General features: G+C 44.4%; 1 long non-coding RNA gene and 3 other non-coding genes across 11 annotated transcripts in view; 2 read left to right on the forward strand and 2 right to left on the reverse strand.

The window, feature by feature from the left end:
• The window catches only part of LOC124037160, a 13,133-nt gene extending 1,809 nt beyond the window's left edge, over window positions 1-11,324 (reverse strand). The window contains exons 1-4 of one of the 8 annotated variants that reach the window (XR_006839133.1): window positions 11,238-11,324; window positions 10,714-10,952; window positions 10,139-10,193; window positions 9,551-10,018 (exon numbers count right to left, since the gene is read on the reverse strand). This is a non-coding gene — a long non-coding RNA (uncharacterized LOC124037160). Of the gene's footprint in view, window positions 1-9,550; window positions 10,953-11,237 lie in introns of all 8 variants that reach the window. The other 7 variants (XR_006839136.1, XR_006839135.1, XR_006839132.1 and 4 more) reach the window with 7 other exon arrangements.
• Window positions 11,273-11,345, forward strand: trnav-aac. Its single transcript has one exon. It is a non-coding gene; the product is annotated as a tRNA-Val (tRNA).
• Window positions 11,346-15,250: 3,905 nt separating this feature from the next.
• On the reverse strand, window positions 15,251-15,323 carry trnav-cac. Its single transcript has one exon. It is a non-coding gene; the product is annotated as a tRNA-Val (tRNA).
• Window positions 15,324-15,550: 227 nt separating this feature from the next.
• On the forward strand, window positions 15,551-15,622 carry trnad-guc. Its single transcript has one exon. It is a non-coding gene; the product is annotated as a tRNA-Asp (tRNA).
• Window positions 15,623-16,335: the final 713 nt, after the last annotated feature.

Below are 16,335 nucleotides of genomic sequence, written 5' to 3' on the forward strand. Positions count from 1 at the left end.
GACACCTAGGTACTTATAGGTGTCCACATATTCAAGGTCGGAACCATCCAGTGTGGTGATGCTAGTCGGGCATGCGGGTGCAGGCAGGGATCGGTTGAAAAGCATGCATTTGGTTTTACTAGCGTTTAAGAGCAGTTGGAGGCCACGGAAGGAGTGTTGTATGGCATTGAAGCTCGTTTGGAGGTTAGATAGCACAGTGTCCAATGACGGGCCGAAAGTATATAGAATGGTGTCGTCTGCGTAGAGGTGGATCAGGGAATCGCCCGCAGCAAGAGCAACATCATTGATATACAGAGAAAAGAGTCGGCCCGAGAATTGAACCCTATGGCACCCACATAGAGACTGCCAGAGGACCGGACAGCATGCCCTCCGATTTGACACACTGAACTCTGTCTGCAAAGTAATTGGTGAACCAGGCAAGGCAGTCGTCCGAAAAACCGAGGCAACTGAGTCTGCCGATAAGAATATGGTGATTGACAGAGTCGAAAGCCTTGGCAAGGTCGATGAAGATGGCTGCACAGTACTGTCTTTTATCGATGGCGGTTACGATGTCGTTTAGTACCTTGAGTGTGGCTGAGGTGCACATGTGACTGGCTCGGAAACCAGATTGCATAGCGGAGAAGGTACGGTGGGATTCGAGATGGTCAGTGACCTGTTTGTTGACTTGGCTTTCGAAGACCTTAGATAGGCAGGGCAGAATGGATATAGGTCTGTAACAGTTTGGGTCCAGGGTGTCTCCCTCTTTGAAGAGGGGGATGACTGCGGCAGCTTTCCAATCCTTGGGGGATCTCAGACGATATGAAAGAGAGGTTGAACAGGCTGGTAATAATAGGGGTTGCGACAATGGCGGCGGATAGTTTCAGAAATAGAGTGTCCAGATTGTCAAGCCCAGCTGATTTATACGGGTCCAGGTTTTGCAGCTCTTTCAGAACATCTGCTATCTGGATTTGGGTAAAGGAAAACCTGAAGAGGCTTGGGCGAGGAGCTGCGGGGGTGGCGGAGCTGTTGGCCGAGGTAGGAGTAGCCAGGCGGAAGGCATGGCCAGCCGTTGAGAAATGCTTGAAGTTTTCGATAATCATGGATTTGTCGGTGGTGACCGTGTTCCCTAGCCTCAGTGCAGTGGGCAGCTGGGAGGAGGTGCTCTTGTTCTCCATTGACTTCACAGTGTCCCAGAACTTTTTGGAGTTGGAGCTACAGGGTGCTAACTTCTGCCTGAAGAAGCTGGCCTTAGCTTTCCTGACTGACTGCGTGTATTGGTTCCTGACTTCACTGAACAGTTGCATATCGCGGGGACTGTTCGATGCTATTGCAGTCCGCCACAGGATGTTTTTGTGCTGGTCGAGGGCAGTCAGGTCTGGCGTGAACCAAGGGCTGTATCTGTTCTTAGTTCTGCATTTTTTGAACGGAGTATGCTTATCTAAAATGGTGAGGAAGTTACTCTTAAAGAATGACCAGGCATCCTCAACTGACGGGATGAGGTCAATGTCCTTCCAGGATACCCGGGCCAGGTCGATTAGAAAGGCCTGCTCACAGAAGTGTTTTAGGGAGCGTTTGACAGTGATGAGGGGTGGTCGTTTGACTGCGGCACTGTAGCGGATACAGGCAATGAGGCAGTGGTCGCTGAGATCCTGGTTGAAGAGAGCGGAGTTGTATTTGGAGGGCCAGTTGGTCAGGATGACGTCTATGAGGGTGCCCTTGCTTACAGAGTTAGGGTTGTACCTGGTGGGTTCCTTGATGATTTGTGTGAGATTGAGGGCAACTAGTTTAGATTGTAGGACTGCCGGGGTGTTAAGCATATCCCAGTTTAGGTCACCTAACAGAACAAACTCTGAAGCTAGATGGGGGGCAATCAATTCACAAATGGTGTCCAGGGCACAGCTGGGAGCTGAGGGGGGGGGGGGGGGTCGGGAGCAGGCGGCAACAGTGAGAGACTTATTTCTGGAGAGAGTAAGAAGGAGTAGTATGAGGGTGCGGCTAAAGGCTATCAAAACTGGTCGCCTAGAGCGTTGGGGACAGAGAATAAGAGGAGCAGGTTTCTGGGCATGGTAGAATATATTCAGGGCATAATGCGCAGACAGGGGTATGGTGGGGTGCGGGTACGGCGGAGGTAAGCCCAGGCACTGGGTGATGATGAGAGGTTTTATCTCTGGACATGCTGGATGTAATGGGTGAGGTCACCGCATATGTGGGAGGTGGGACAAAGGAGGTATCAGGGGTATGAGGAGTGGGACTAGGGGCTCCATTGTGAACTAAAACAATGATAACTAACCTGAGCAACAGTATACAAGGCATATTGACATTTGAGAGAGACATACAGCGAGGCATACAGTAATCACAGGTGTTGAATTGGGAAAGCTAGCTAAAACAGTGGGTGAGACAACAGCTAATCAGCTAGCACAACAACAGCAGGTAAAATGGCATTGACTAGGCAACGGGGCCGACAGATAAAACAAACAAGCAGAATGGAGTACCGTGATTAATGGACAGTCCAGCGTGCATCAGCTATGTAGCCAAGTGATCAGAGTCCAGGGTCAGCTGTGGATGGGGCAGGGGGGCTGGACTGGCGAGTGTTATCTATTCCGGTTCCGGTTGGAGCGAGTGGTCGCATCTGCACGTCGCTCCAACGGGTAGTATAACTTTTTCATTATATTTCATTATATCACAACGGTTTGATTTGTCTTATCTTAGCAATTTCTTCTCAGCTAGCTACATAGCCGTCTTTGTATCAAAGATAATTGCGTAATTATCGTATTTCGCCGTCCTAACGTAGTCTTCACTAGCCAGCTAGCTAACGTCCACTGATTAGCTGCACTGAGAAACTATTACACTCAACTGAACGACTTGATTAGTTTAGTGTTAGCTACCTACATAGCTGTCTTTGCTGTCTTCGTATCATCGTATCATCGTATCCAAGATAATTGTGTTGTTTAGGTTTAGAGTGTGTAGTCTTAGAGTGATTATCTTAATTTACCGAGGTTAGCTAGCCAGCTATTTGTCGTCCTTAACGTAGGTGACTCTGCTAGCTAGCCAACTCTGCTAGCTAGCCAACAGCTAGCCAATGCTAGCCAACGTCTTCTGTATAGAACTCAACTACCCGGTCGCATTCACAGGTTGTATCACATTTTCACTTCATTTCATTACAGTACAACGGTTTGATTTGTTTGATCGTAGCTAGCTACAGCTAGCCGTCTTTGTATCAAAGATAATTGTGTAGTCTAGAGCGTTTTTCTAGGTTCGCTAGCCATCTATTGTCGTTCTTTTAACGCAACGTAACGTAAACAACACTGCTAGCTAGCCTGCTAGCCCCCGAATAGCAACACTGCAGAAACTATTACACTCAACGGAACGACTTGATTAGTGTAGTGTCAACAACGCACCCACTGCCAGCTGGCCTACTTCAGCAGTACTGTATCATTTTAATCATTTTAGTCAATAAGATTCTTGCTACGTAGCTTAACTTTCTGAACATTCGAGACGTGTAGTCCACTTGTCATTCCAATCTCCTTTGCATTAGCGTAGCCTCTTCTGTAGCCTGTCAACTATGTGTCTGTTTATCCCTGTTCTCTCCTCTCTGCACATACCATACAAACGCTCCTCACCGCGTGGCCGCGGCAACCCTACTCTGGTGGTCCCAGCGCGCACGACCCACGTGGAGTTCCAGGTCTCCGGTAGCCTCTGGAACTGCCAATCTGCGGTCAACAAGGCAGAGTTCATCTCAGCCTATGCCTCCCTCCAGTCCCTCGACTTCTTGGCACTGACGGAAACATGGATCACCACAGACAACACTGCTACTCCTACTGCTCTCTCTTCGTCCGCCCACGTGTTCTCGCACACCCCGAGAGCGTCTGGTCAGCGGGGTGGTGGCACCGGGATCCTCATCTCTCCCAAGTGGTCATTCTCTCTTTCTCCCCTTACCCATCTGTCTATCGCCTCCTTTGAATTCCATGCTGTCACAGTTACTAGCCCTTTCAAGCTTAACATCCTTATCATTTATCGCCCTCCAGGTTCCCTCGGAGAGTTCATCAATGAGCTTGATGCCTTGATAAGCTCCTTTCCTGAGGACGGCTCACCTCTCACAGTTCTGGGCGACTTTAACCTCCCCACGTCTACCTTTGACTCTTTCCTCTCTGCCTCCTTCTTTCCACTCCTCTCCTCTTTTGACCTCACCCTCTCACCTTCCCCCCTACTCACAAGGCAGGCAATACGCTCGACCTCATCTTTACTAGATGCTGTTCTTCCACTAACCTCACTGCAACTCCCCTCCAAGTCTCCGACCACTGCCTTGTATCCTTTTCCCTCTCGCTCTCATCCAACACCTCCCACACTGCCCCTACTCGGATGGTATCGCGCCGTCCCAACCTTCGCTCTCTCCCCCGCTACTCTCTCCTCTTCCATCCTATCATCTCTTCCCTCCGCTCAAACCTTCTCCCACCTATCTCCTGATTCTGCCTCCTCAACCCTCCTCTCCTCCCTCTCTGCATCCCTTGACTCTCTATGTCCCCTATCCTCCAGGCCGGCTCGGTCCTCCCCTCCCGCTCCGTGGCTCGATGACTCATTGCGAGCTCACAGAACAGGGCTCCGGGCAGCCGAGCGGAAATGGAGGAAAACTCGCCTCCCTGCGGACCTGGCATCCTTTCACTCCCTCCTCTCTACATTTTCCTCCTCTGTCTCTGCTGCTAAAGCCACTTTCTACCACGCTAAATTCCAAGCATCTGCCTCTAACCCTAGGAAGCTCTTTGCCACCTTCTCCTCCCTCCTGAATCCTCCGCCCCCTCCCCCCCCTCCTCCCTCTCTGCAGATGACTTCGTCAACCATTTTGAAAAGAAGGTCGACGACATCCGATCCTCGTTTGCTAAGTCAAACGACACCGCTGGTTCTGCTCACACTGCCCTACCCTGTGCTCTGACCTCTTTCTCCCCTCTCTCTCCAGATGAAATCTCGCGTCTTGTGACGGCCGGCCGCCCAACAACCTGCCCGCTTGACCCTATCCCCTCCTCTCCAGACCATTTCCGGAGACCTTCTCCCTTACCTCACCTCGCTCATCAACTCATCCCTGACCGTTGGCTACGTCCCTTCCGTCTTCAAGAGAGCGAGAGTTGCACCCCTTCTGAAAAAACCTACACTCGATCCCTCCGATGTCAACAATTACAGACCAGTATCCCTTCTTTCTTTTCTCTCCAAAACTCTTGAACGTGCCGTCCTTGGCCAGCTCTCCCGCTATCTCTCTCTGAATGACCTTCTTGATCCAAATCAGTCAGGTTTCAAGACTAGTCATTCAACTGAGACTGCTCTCCTCTGTATCACGGAGGCGCTCCGCACTGCTAAAGCTAACTCTCTCTCCTCTGCTCTCATCCTTCTAGATCTATCGGCTGCCTTCGATACTGTGAACCATCAGATCCTCCTCTCCACCCTCTCCGAGTTGGGCATCTCCGGCGCGGCCCACGCTTGGATTGCGTCCTACCTGACAGGTCGCTCCTACCAGGTGGCGTGGCGAGAATCTGTCTCCTCACCACGCGCTCTCACCACTGGTGTCCCCCAGGGCTCTGTTCTTGGCCCTCTCCTATTCTCGCTATACACCAAGTCACTTGGCTCTGTCATAACCTCACATGGTCTCTCTTATCATTGCTATGCAGACGACACACAATTAATCTTCTCCTTTCCCCCTTCTGATGACCAGGTGGCGAATCGCATCTCTGCATGTCTGGCAGACATATCAGTGTGGATGACGGATCACCACCTCAAGCTGAACCTCGGCAAGACGGAGCTGCTCTTCCTCCCGGGGAAGGACTGCCCGTTCCATGATCTCGCCATCACGGTCGACAACTCCATTGTGTCCTCCTCCCAGAGCGCCAAGAACCTTGGCGTGATCCTGGACAACACCCTGTCGTTCTCAACTAACATCAAGGCGGTGGCCCGTTCCTGTAGGTTCATGCTCTACAACATCCGCAGAGTACGACCCTGCCTCACACAGGAAGCGGCGCAGGTCCTAATCCAGGCACTTGTCATCTCCCGTCTGGATTACTGCAACTCGCTGTTGGCTGGGCTCCCTGCCTGTGCCATTAAACCCCTTCAACTCATCCAGAACGCCGCAGCCCGTCTGGTGTTCAACCTTCCCAAGTTCTCTCACGTCACCCCGCTCCTCCGTTCTCTCCACTGGCTTCCAGTTGAAGCTCGCATCCGCTACAAGACCATGGTGCTTGCCTACGGAGCTGTGAGGGGAACGGCACCTCAGTACCTCCAGGCTCTGATCAGGCCCTACACCCAAACAAGGGCACTGCGTTCATCCACCTCTGGCCTGCTCGCCTCCCTACCACTGAGGAAGTACAGCTCCCGCTCAGCCCAGTCAAAACTGTTCGCTGCCCTGGCCCCCCAATGGTGGAACAAACTCCCTCACGACGCCAGGACAGCGGAGTCAATCACCACCACCTTCCGGAGACACCTGAAACCCCACCTCTTTAAGGAATACCTAGGATAGGTTAAGTAATCCCTCTCACCCCACCCCCCCTAAGTTTTAGATGCACTATTGTTAAGTGACTGTCCCACTGGATGTCATAAGGTGAATGCACCAATTTGTAAGTCGCTCTGGATAAGAGCGTCTGCTAAGTGACTTAAATTAAATGTAAATGTAAATGTTATCCAGGTTCAAAAACTAACAATGACTAAATAGCTTGTAGCTAGTTAGCTGGTTAGCTTCTGAAGGTTCTTGAGTGTGTTCTAAAAATTAAAAATAATAGCGATTCCGTATCACATTGGGTGAGGCAGGTTTCCGGAAGGTATAAACATTTATTTTTTTTAAATAGGGAAGAGATAGAAAGTACATATGGGCCACTGCGTGATTGGGACGCGGCGATGCAGACGGTTAGCAGGCCTGTGCTAACATGCTAACAGATTAGCAGGCCGGGGTAAACAAGGTAGTAGTTAGCGGACCTGGGCTATACAAGCTAGCAGTTAGCATGCCGAATTAGCAAGCAAGGAGATAGCGAGGGCTAGAGAGTTAGCCTTTGGGGGACGTCGCGATGGGGTGAGTCTGTTTATTCCTCTTCATGCAGTGACATCGATAGACCGGTCGTGGGTCCGGGTATTGTAGCCCAGGAGTATGCTACGGTGGCAGCACAGGAGCTCTGGCCGGGCTAGCTTCAAGCTACGTGGGTGGAAACGCTAGCCAGGAGTAATCAACCAGGGTTGCGGTTTAGCACGATAGCTAGTTGTGAAGATCCAGCTGAAAAATGTTCCGTTTGCGGTGGGAATCCGGGGATAAAAAAATAAATAGGTCCGTTATGCTCTGGTTAGCGTCGCGTTGTTCGAACTGGCGAGAGCTTTTCGAGCTAAAGGTTAGCTGATGACCGGTTAGCTGAAGACCGCTAGCATAGCTGGTGGTTAGCTGGCTAGCTTCAGTTGAGGGGTTCCGGTTCCGAAGTAAATATAAATACTTTAGGAAAAGTAGCTACATTGGGTGAGACTGGTTGCAGGAGAGTATTTGGAAGCTTAGGTTTAGCAAAATGTTTTTAAAGATATGCGAAGAAAAATATCTAAAACGAAAAAGAGACGATATATACAGAGAGACGAAACGACAGGACGACTTACTGCTACGCCATCTTGGAAAACTAATAGTGACCCTTGAATGTAATGTCTGCAACATTTGTTCACATGACATTTCGATCAGCTGTTTGATTTCACTTACCCGCATGTCAACTGAGCAGGATCACAGTCAAAAGGATTGTGAGGTACTCGTGTCTTATGACTGGACACCTACTTCTAATGTAGGGTACTAACATTGTCCAGTCAACACAATGCACAAATAAAACAGTTACACACATACAGTTGAAGTTGGAAGTTTACATACAGTTAGGTTGGAGTCATTAAAACTAGTTTTTCAACCACTCCACAAATTTCTTTATAACAAACTATAGTTTTGGCAAGTCGGTTAGAACATTACTTTGTGCATGAGAGCATATGTACAGGTAACCGTGTATTAAAAAAAAAAAACATAATATATACTACATATAATATATACAGTATGTATTTCCTTTTTGTTAAAACATTTTTTACATTTGCTTAGTATTGGGGCTCACCACAGGCCTGGGCCCAGGGGTTTCAGCCCTGGTAAGCCTGTACATACATTCGGCCCTGGACATATAGAAAAGACACAGATAAATACATTCCTAGGACACCAAAGTTCCACAACCAACACACAATACGAATAACCCATGCAATGCCAGTCCCCTCAACCTTAGTATCGTGGTCAGTCTGTATACATGCCTGTCACACTAGGGTTCAATTCCCTGACTGAAACCAGACTTTTGCCCTTCCATGGATATCAATTCGCGATTTGACTGTTTTCAGAAAGTAAGCGGTGTAAAAAAAAACGTCAAGACTACCTTTGTGTTCTGTTAAAATTGTTTTATTTTGCCACAAGAAATCTTTCCAATAATTTTTTACAGACAGATTATTTCACTTATTCACAGTATCACAATTCCAGTGGGTCAGAAGTTTACATACACTAAGTTGACTGTGCCTTTAAACAGCTTGGAAAATTCCAGAGAATTATGTCATGACTTTAGAAGCTTCTGATAGGCTAATTGACATCATTTGAGTCAATTGTAGGTGTACCTGTAAATGTATTTCAAGGCCTAGTGCCTCTTTGCTTGACATCATGGGAAAATCAAAAGAAATCAGCAAAGACCTAAAAAAAAAAATTGTTGACCTCAACAAGTCTGGTTCATCCTTGGCAGCAATTTCCAAATGCCTGAAGGTACCACGTTCATCTGTCCAAACAATCGCACGCAAGTATAAACACCATGGGACCACGCAGCCATCATACCGCTCAGGAAGGAGATAGTACGTTCATCTCTAGGAGATGGAAACCTTTGGTGCGAAAAGTGCAAATCAATCACAGAACAACAGCAAAGGACCTTGTGAAGATGCTGGAGGAACCAGGTACAAAAGTATCTTTATCCACAGGAAAAAAACAGTCCGATATCGACCTAACCTGAAAGGCCGCTCAGCAAGGAAGAAGCCAATGCTCCAAAACCGCTATAAAAAAGCCAGACTATGGTTTGCAACTGCACATGGGGACAAATATCGTACTTTTTGGAGAAATGTCCTCTGGTCTGATGAAACAAAAATAGAACTGGTTGGCCATAATGACCATTGTTATGTTTGGAGGAAAAAGGGGGAGGCTTGCAAGCCGAAGAACACCATCCCAACTGTGAAGCACTGGGGTTTATGGGAAGCTTGTGGAAGGCTACCCGAAACGTTTGACCCAAGTTAAACAATTTAAAAGGCAATGCTACCGAATACTAATTGAGTGTTTGTTAACTTCTGACCTACTGGGAATGTGATGAAATAAATTAAAGCTGAAATAAATCACTCTCTACTATTATTCTGACATTTCACATTCTTAAAATAAAGTGGTGATCTTAACTGACCTAAAACAAGATAATTTTTACTCGGATTAAATGTCAGGAATTGTGAAAAACTGAGTTTAAATGAATTTGGCTAAGGTGTATGTAAACTTCCGTATACAGCCCCCTCCCACACGCAGTCATACCACACGTTGTCGACAAGCATCACATATCCTGTCTGGCATCATGGGCAGGTAGGAGGAGTCGATGTTTGGCAGAATCCTCACATCCTTCAGTCACCTCCTCCAGAGAACACTCACCATCACCTTGACAAACACACACAATATGCAGATAATGAGCCCCCTCAAAGATGTCATTCTTCACACTTCATTTAAAACCTTCCAAGGATACTCTATGAATTGCTTATCTCTATGAAAAATGTGAAGACCTTGTTCACAAGACGGATGTTTTGCCCAGCCCCTAATTCACACAATTGACGTCACATTTATTTATTATGCAGTTTATTTTACAAACATGTAATAATCAAGGCAGAGCCCCCCCAGTTACCCATGTGGGCCCCCTATCTCCTCTCCTACCCAATCTGATGATTAGCAGAGCTGCATTAGACAGCAGCAGGCTGTCTACACTCATTGAGAGTGGGCTCCTGAGTCCTCCTGTGGTTGGCAGTTGCAGTAAAAAAAAAAAAACATAATATATACTACATATAATATATACAGTATGTATTTCCTTTTTTGTTAAAACATTTTTTACATTTGCTTAGTATTGGGGCTCACCACAGGCCTGGGCCCAGGGGTTTCAGCCCTGGTAAGCCTGTACATACATTCGGCCCTGGACATATAGAAAAGACACAGATAAATACATTCCTAGGACACCAAAGTTCCACAACCAACACACAATACGAATAACCCATGCAATGCCAGTCCCCTCAACCTTAGTATCGTGGTCAGTCTGTATACATGCCTGTCACACTAGGGTTCAATTCCCTGACTGAAACCAGACGTTTGCCCTTCCATGGATATCAATTCGCGATTTGACTGTTTTCAGAAAGTAAGCGGTGTAAAAATGTTTTTTCATACTTCCCAGGTGAATAAGTTAAAGTTATGTAAAATGTAACAAATTAAAACGTTATTTTTACATTTTGGTACTAAACAAACAGAGCTGTACTGACGGTTCGCCATCTTGCCCAGAAAAAGTCTAGTTCATCTAGCTAGCTGTGTAGCTCACCTGATAACACAATCACTTCGTCAGAAGAGCACTGCTTATAAACAATTGTGAGGATTGTCTCTAAATGATCCGCGTAGTCACGGCCCCATTGTATAATCGCTTGTTAGTATAAATATGTTCTTACCTATTGAGTGAGTTAAGTAGGCAATGCTATGGCCAAGTGTAGTGGCGAGTGTCTCGGGGTCTTTCAGAAAAATCATTAGGCATATCATGGTCATGTTCAGGGCATAAAACATTTTAAAATGATTTGCATGTGTTTCTTATTGGGCAATCTTCAGGTTGTCCCTCCCAGTTTCGACTTGTTTTGTTCCCAGCGTATATGACCCAGATGAACGTCATCAAAGTTGTTGAAGGACACCGAACCTGCAATAGTAGCCAAACTTGTAATCATATTCAGTTGTGGTTTTGTTTGTAGGTTACACCTCAATATCAAAGTAACCTGAAAGGCTTCGGAACTGGCCGATTTAATGCCAGTCCACTCAACCTTATCTGTATCCATGCCTGTCACACTGGTGTTCAATTCCCCGACTGGAGAGGCCAGACATTTGCCCTTCCTTACTAGCGTTTAACCATTTTATTTATAAAAAATGTTTTGGTCATACTTACAATATGTTCTATTTCTATAGGGTCAAGTATCTAGTATCTCACCTGGCTATCAAGGGTATTTGTCGCTACTTAAATCAGTTTCCGTAGTGTAGTGGTTATCACGTTCGCCTAACACGCGAAAGGTCCCCGGTTCGAGACCGGGCGGAAACACTTTTTCATGCCATTAGGTGGTTATCAATAAAAACTTCACATTGCTTCACATGCTGTTTCCACGTTTTTATTATTTTATTTTTGTATTTATTTAACTATTCAAGTCAGTTAAGAACAAATTCTTATTTACAAAAGAATGTGGTCTTAACTGACTTGCCTGGTTAAATAAAGGTAAAATAAAATGACTGCCTACCAAAAGGCAAAACGCCTCCTGCAGGGAAGGGCCCTGGGATTTAAAAAATAAATACAATATACATAAGGGACAAAACACACATCACAACAAGAGAGACATACAGCACTACATAAAGAGAGACTTAAGACGACAACTTGACAAGGCAGCAACACATAACAACAAAACATAACAACAACATGTTAGCAACACAAAAACATGGTACAAACACTATTGGGCAAAGTCAACAGCACAAAGGTCAAGAAGGTAGAGACAACAATACATAATACAAAGCAGCCACAACTGTCAGTAAGAGTGTCCATGCCTGAGTCTTTGAATGAAGAGATTGAGATAAAACTGTCCAGTTTGAGTGTTTGTTGCAGATCATTCCAGTCTAGCTGCAGCAAACTGAAAAGAGGAGCAACCCAGGGATGTGTGTGCTTTGGGGACCTTTAATAGAATGTGACTGGCAGAACGGGTGTTGTATGTGGAGAATGAGGGCTGCAGTAGATATCTCAGATAGGGGGGAGTGAGGCCTAAGAGGGTTTTATAAATGAGCATCAACCAGTGGGTTTACAGAAGAGTATAGAGTGCAGTGACACGTCCTATAAGGAGCATTGGTGGCAAATTTGATGGCCGAATGGTAAAATACATCTAGCCGCCAGAGATCACCCTTACCTGCCGATCTATAAATTATGTCTCCGTAATCTAGCATGGGTAGGATGGTCATCTGAATCAGGGTTAGTTTGGGAGCTGGGGTGAAAGAGGAATGATTACAATAGAGGAAACCAAGTCTAGATTTAACTCTAGCCTGCAGCTTTGATATGTGCTGGGAGAAGGACAGTGCTCTTCTCTCAAGTACTTGTATGAAGTGACTACCTCAAGCTCTAAACCCTCAGAGGTAGAGGTAGTAATAACACCTGTGGGAAGAGGGGAATTCTTCTTACCAAACCACATGACCTTTGTTTTGGAGGTGTTCAGAACGAGGTTAAGGGTAGAGAAAGTTTGTTGGACACTAAGAAAGCTCTGTTGTAAAGCATTTAACACAACATCTGGGGAGAGGCCAGCTGAGTATAAGACTGTATCACCTGCATATAAATGGATGAGAGAGCTTCCTACTGCCTGAGCTTTGTTGTTAATGTAAATTGAAAAGAGGGTGGGGCCTAGGATTGAGCCTTGGGGTACTCCCTAGATGACAGGCTGTGGCCGAGACAGTAGATTTTCTGACTTTATACACTGCATTTAGCTCTATCGGAGTTATACAGCAAGTAACTGCATGTTTTTCATGATCAATAAACATCAATAATGTATTTGGGTTAATGACGTATAAGAATTTCAAAAGTGAAAAAAATGTGAAAAGGGAAAACTGTTTAATTTGAGACACTTTAATGTACCCTTGAGTGTTACCTATGCACTTTCAGAGCTTGTCGCAAAACACATTTTTTATGCTATTGTTAAATTGACCTCCTAAAAAGTCATTCGGTGCCACCATGAAATAAAAATATATATAAATTATACTGTATCTTTGTTTTTTCACTTTTCACTGGACCACCCCTCATTTTGAATGACTGTCAACTACAATTTTTGTTAAATAAATGAGAAAAATTCATTTCTGTAAAAAAAAATATCTTATAGCCTGAGCTTCTTTCTGCATTTTTAAAACAATAACATATTTGAATTGTTTTTTAAAACATTAATAACACTGGTTGTACTGAATTATCATTGCCGGTCACACCGCATGAGTATTTTGTTATGCTGTAATGTTTTAGACAGATCTCTCTCTATTTCCCTCTTAATCAAACACACACACATTTCAGGTAAACATGGTTTCTTATTCAACAACAACGATGCCTTTAATGCTTCGTGAAATACCAAAAAAGTGACTCAAATGAGTATCACACAGAAACATTTCATCATGAACATGACAATGAACTTCTAAAAACAGGATTAAAATTGTGCATTATGATGAATTCTTCAAACAATGTTAAAAATAGTGTTAAGAATCATTGTAATAAATGAATATTAAAGATACTGAAGTACAGTAATTTAATATTCAAACATTAAAATATAAAATGCATAAAAAAGTGTTATTCTTCATTACAATTTTAAGAAAAAGTCAAATGTTTGTGCAATATCTTCTAAAAACATTCATCTCCACATTGCGTGGACAATAAAGTTTTTATATTTCTAATATTAAAACATAAACAGATGTGATTAAGTTTGTGCAGTACAGTGCAAGATTAAAAATGAGAATTAAACAAGTTTAATTGTGTAAACAATTCATGAGATTCAAATATTAAAGACAAAGAAATTAAAACTTTGTAGAAAAAGTTGTAACACAAACTCATTGAAGTTGAAAATAACAAAACTTGGATTCTTAAAACAGTGTGTTTGGTGTTGTTGCACTAGTGTGACATGAAAGTAGCCCAGTCTGTGTCAGACAGCCGAGATGCTCTTGAGCTGAAGGGCTCGGGTTCACTGATCATTGAATTCACATCTCCTTCATAGTAGAAGGTCATGTCTGGCACAGGGGGGCAGACAAAAACATTCCTCACTCCATGCTCCTGCATGCAAGTGATTTGCATTTCCTCCCAATCACCTTCAGCACCTGGCCTACAAAGGGGCGTTCTTCATAGCTGACAATGACAAAACAGCCTAGACTTTCAGCATTGACTTGGCCACAGCTGCAGCTTCATCTTGCTGTTCATCAGTGATGGTTTTCTCCTTATGTTGTTCTTCATTGAAGTTCACTTCTACAGCACTGAAACAGGGGTTGCTTGGTCTGCTGCAGAAGCAAGACACTTCACTGTGTTTTATTTTCCCTGCCACTGTGGAGCTGACCTCAATCAATCAATAAATCAATCAAACGTATTTATAAAACACGTTTCATGGTTCCTTTAACTCCAGCGAAGTTGTTTGGCACAGCTTCACCGCAATTAGTGACATCTGTAATCCAAAATAACTTCATGCTTGATCCACTCTTCTTGAGTAGTTCGAAGAGCTCCTTGGGAGTCTGCACATCCTCCCCCCGTTGAATGTGTTTGTCTGTACAACGTTTCACAGCCCCACCCACGCCATTTGGTGCCCCCTTCTGGACTTTTCAGAAAAGTTCCAGGTGATTTGTTTGAATCTGGTAATATCCCGCAGAGTGCTGAGTAGGTACATGTTCTCCTTGTTTCTGTATTGGCTGACGGGACCATCGCTCAGTACATATATGTGATGTGATCTGTTATTAGCTAGACAATTTGGCATGGTTCATCAATCAATGTATCCTATCATGTCTGTCACCGCGATTAAACACTATTACAAACAATGTTGAAGAAAGGATAATGTTTTCTAACTTTGTTAGGTAGGCCTACGTTGGGTTGGAGAAAAAAGTACATTAGGTCTACTATGTTTAGTCAACCGTACAATTTTCTGCCAGTAGCTTGCAGGGTAAACATCAGCTAAAAGTACATTCTGCTGCTTGACTGGGCCCACAAAGGATGGGGAAATGAACCTAAACCACTCATACTTGTCAATTATATATATATATATATAACAAAAATATAACATTTATGGTGGCCAATATTGAGAGATATCACGAGGCTACCCTCACGTGAGCATCTAGTCGCATTTTGTGACCCTTTGACATTGCGAGTTACATTCTTAATTGGTCGCATCGGAAAGCTGCCATTTCTAGCTGGTCACTTCACTAATGATTTTGTTGAAAATGTAATAGACTGGTCAACAAAATTGTTTCCGCCCGGTTTCGAACCGGGGACCTTTCGCGTGTGAGGCGAACGTGATAACCACTACACTACGGAAACTGGTGAATATCATTATGGCCACACACTGTGTTATTCGTCATCGTTGTACTTTTACGTGTTTTGTCCTTCTCATGGACCAACATTTTTATATCCCATTCCTGTGTCATTACTTTCCCCACATATAGTGTTTTTTTTGGAAAATGACAACTATAAATAATTTACATACTGAACGCCCTTTACCTTATGCAAATTTAAAAAGTCAACTGATCTAATGGGAGACAGGTAACTCCTCGTTAGTATAGTGGTCAGTATCCCCGCCTGTCACGCGGGAGACCGGGGTTCAATTCCCCGACGGGGAGGTAATATTTTTTTCTCTTACATCCTTATCATATTACCCACAAGTTGCCCCTTATGCAGTTTGCTAGACCCTTATCACTTTCAATCAATTACCTTTTCTTCTTAGTACTTCATCACAATGAAATGTCTTCTTTAAAAAAAAAATTATGTCATTCCTTTAATGAAAATTATGATATTGAGCATCGCCATCTAGTGCTGGAATAGATTCCCTGCAACTACAGGATTAGATTTATTGGTTAACTGTTTATTTATACTACTACTACTACTACTACTACTACTACTACTACTACAATTCTGTTTAAACCAATTGTAAAACATTGTTTACTAATATAATTTGTTTCATACAGGCAGCTAATATACACTGCTCAAAAAAATAAAGGGAACACTTAAACAACACAATGTAACTCCAAGTCAATCACACTTCTGTGAAATCAAACTGTCCACTTAGGAAGCAAGACTGATTGACAATAAATTTCACATGCTGTTGTGCAAATGGAATAGACAACAGGTGGAAATTATAGGCAATTAGCAAGACACCCCCAATAAAAGAGTGGTTCTGCAGGTGGCAACCACAGACCACTTTTCAGTTCCCATGATTCCTGGCTGATGTTTTGGTCACTTTTGAATGAATGTGCATGTGTCTGCTCAAACGGTCAGAAACAGACTCCATGAGGGCGATATGAGGGCCCGACGTCCACAGGTGGGGGTTGTGCTT

Source organism: Oncorhynchus gorbuscha, linkage group LG01 (genome assembly GCF_021184085.1).
Source record: "Oncorhynchus gorbuscha isolate QuinsamMale2020 ecotype Even-year linkage group LG01, OgorEven_v1.0, whole genome shotgun sequence".
NCBI lineage: Eukaryota > Metazoa > Chordata > Actinopteri > Salmoniformes > Salmonidae > Oncorhynchus > Oncorhynchus gorbuscha.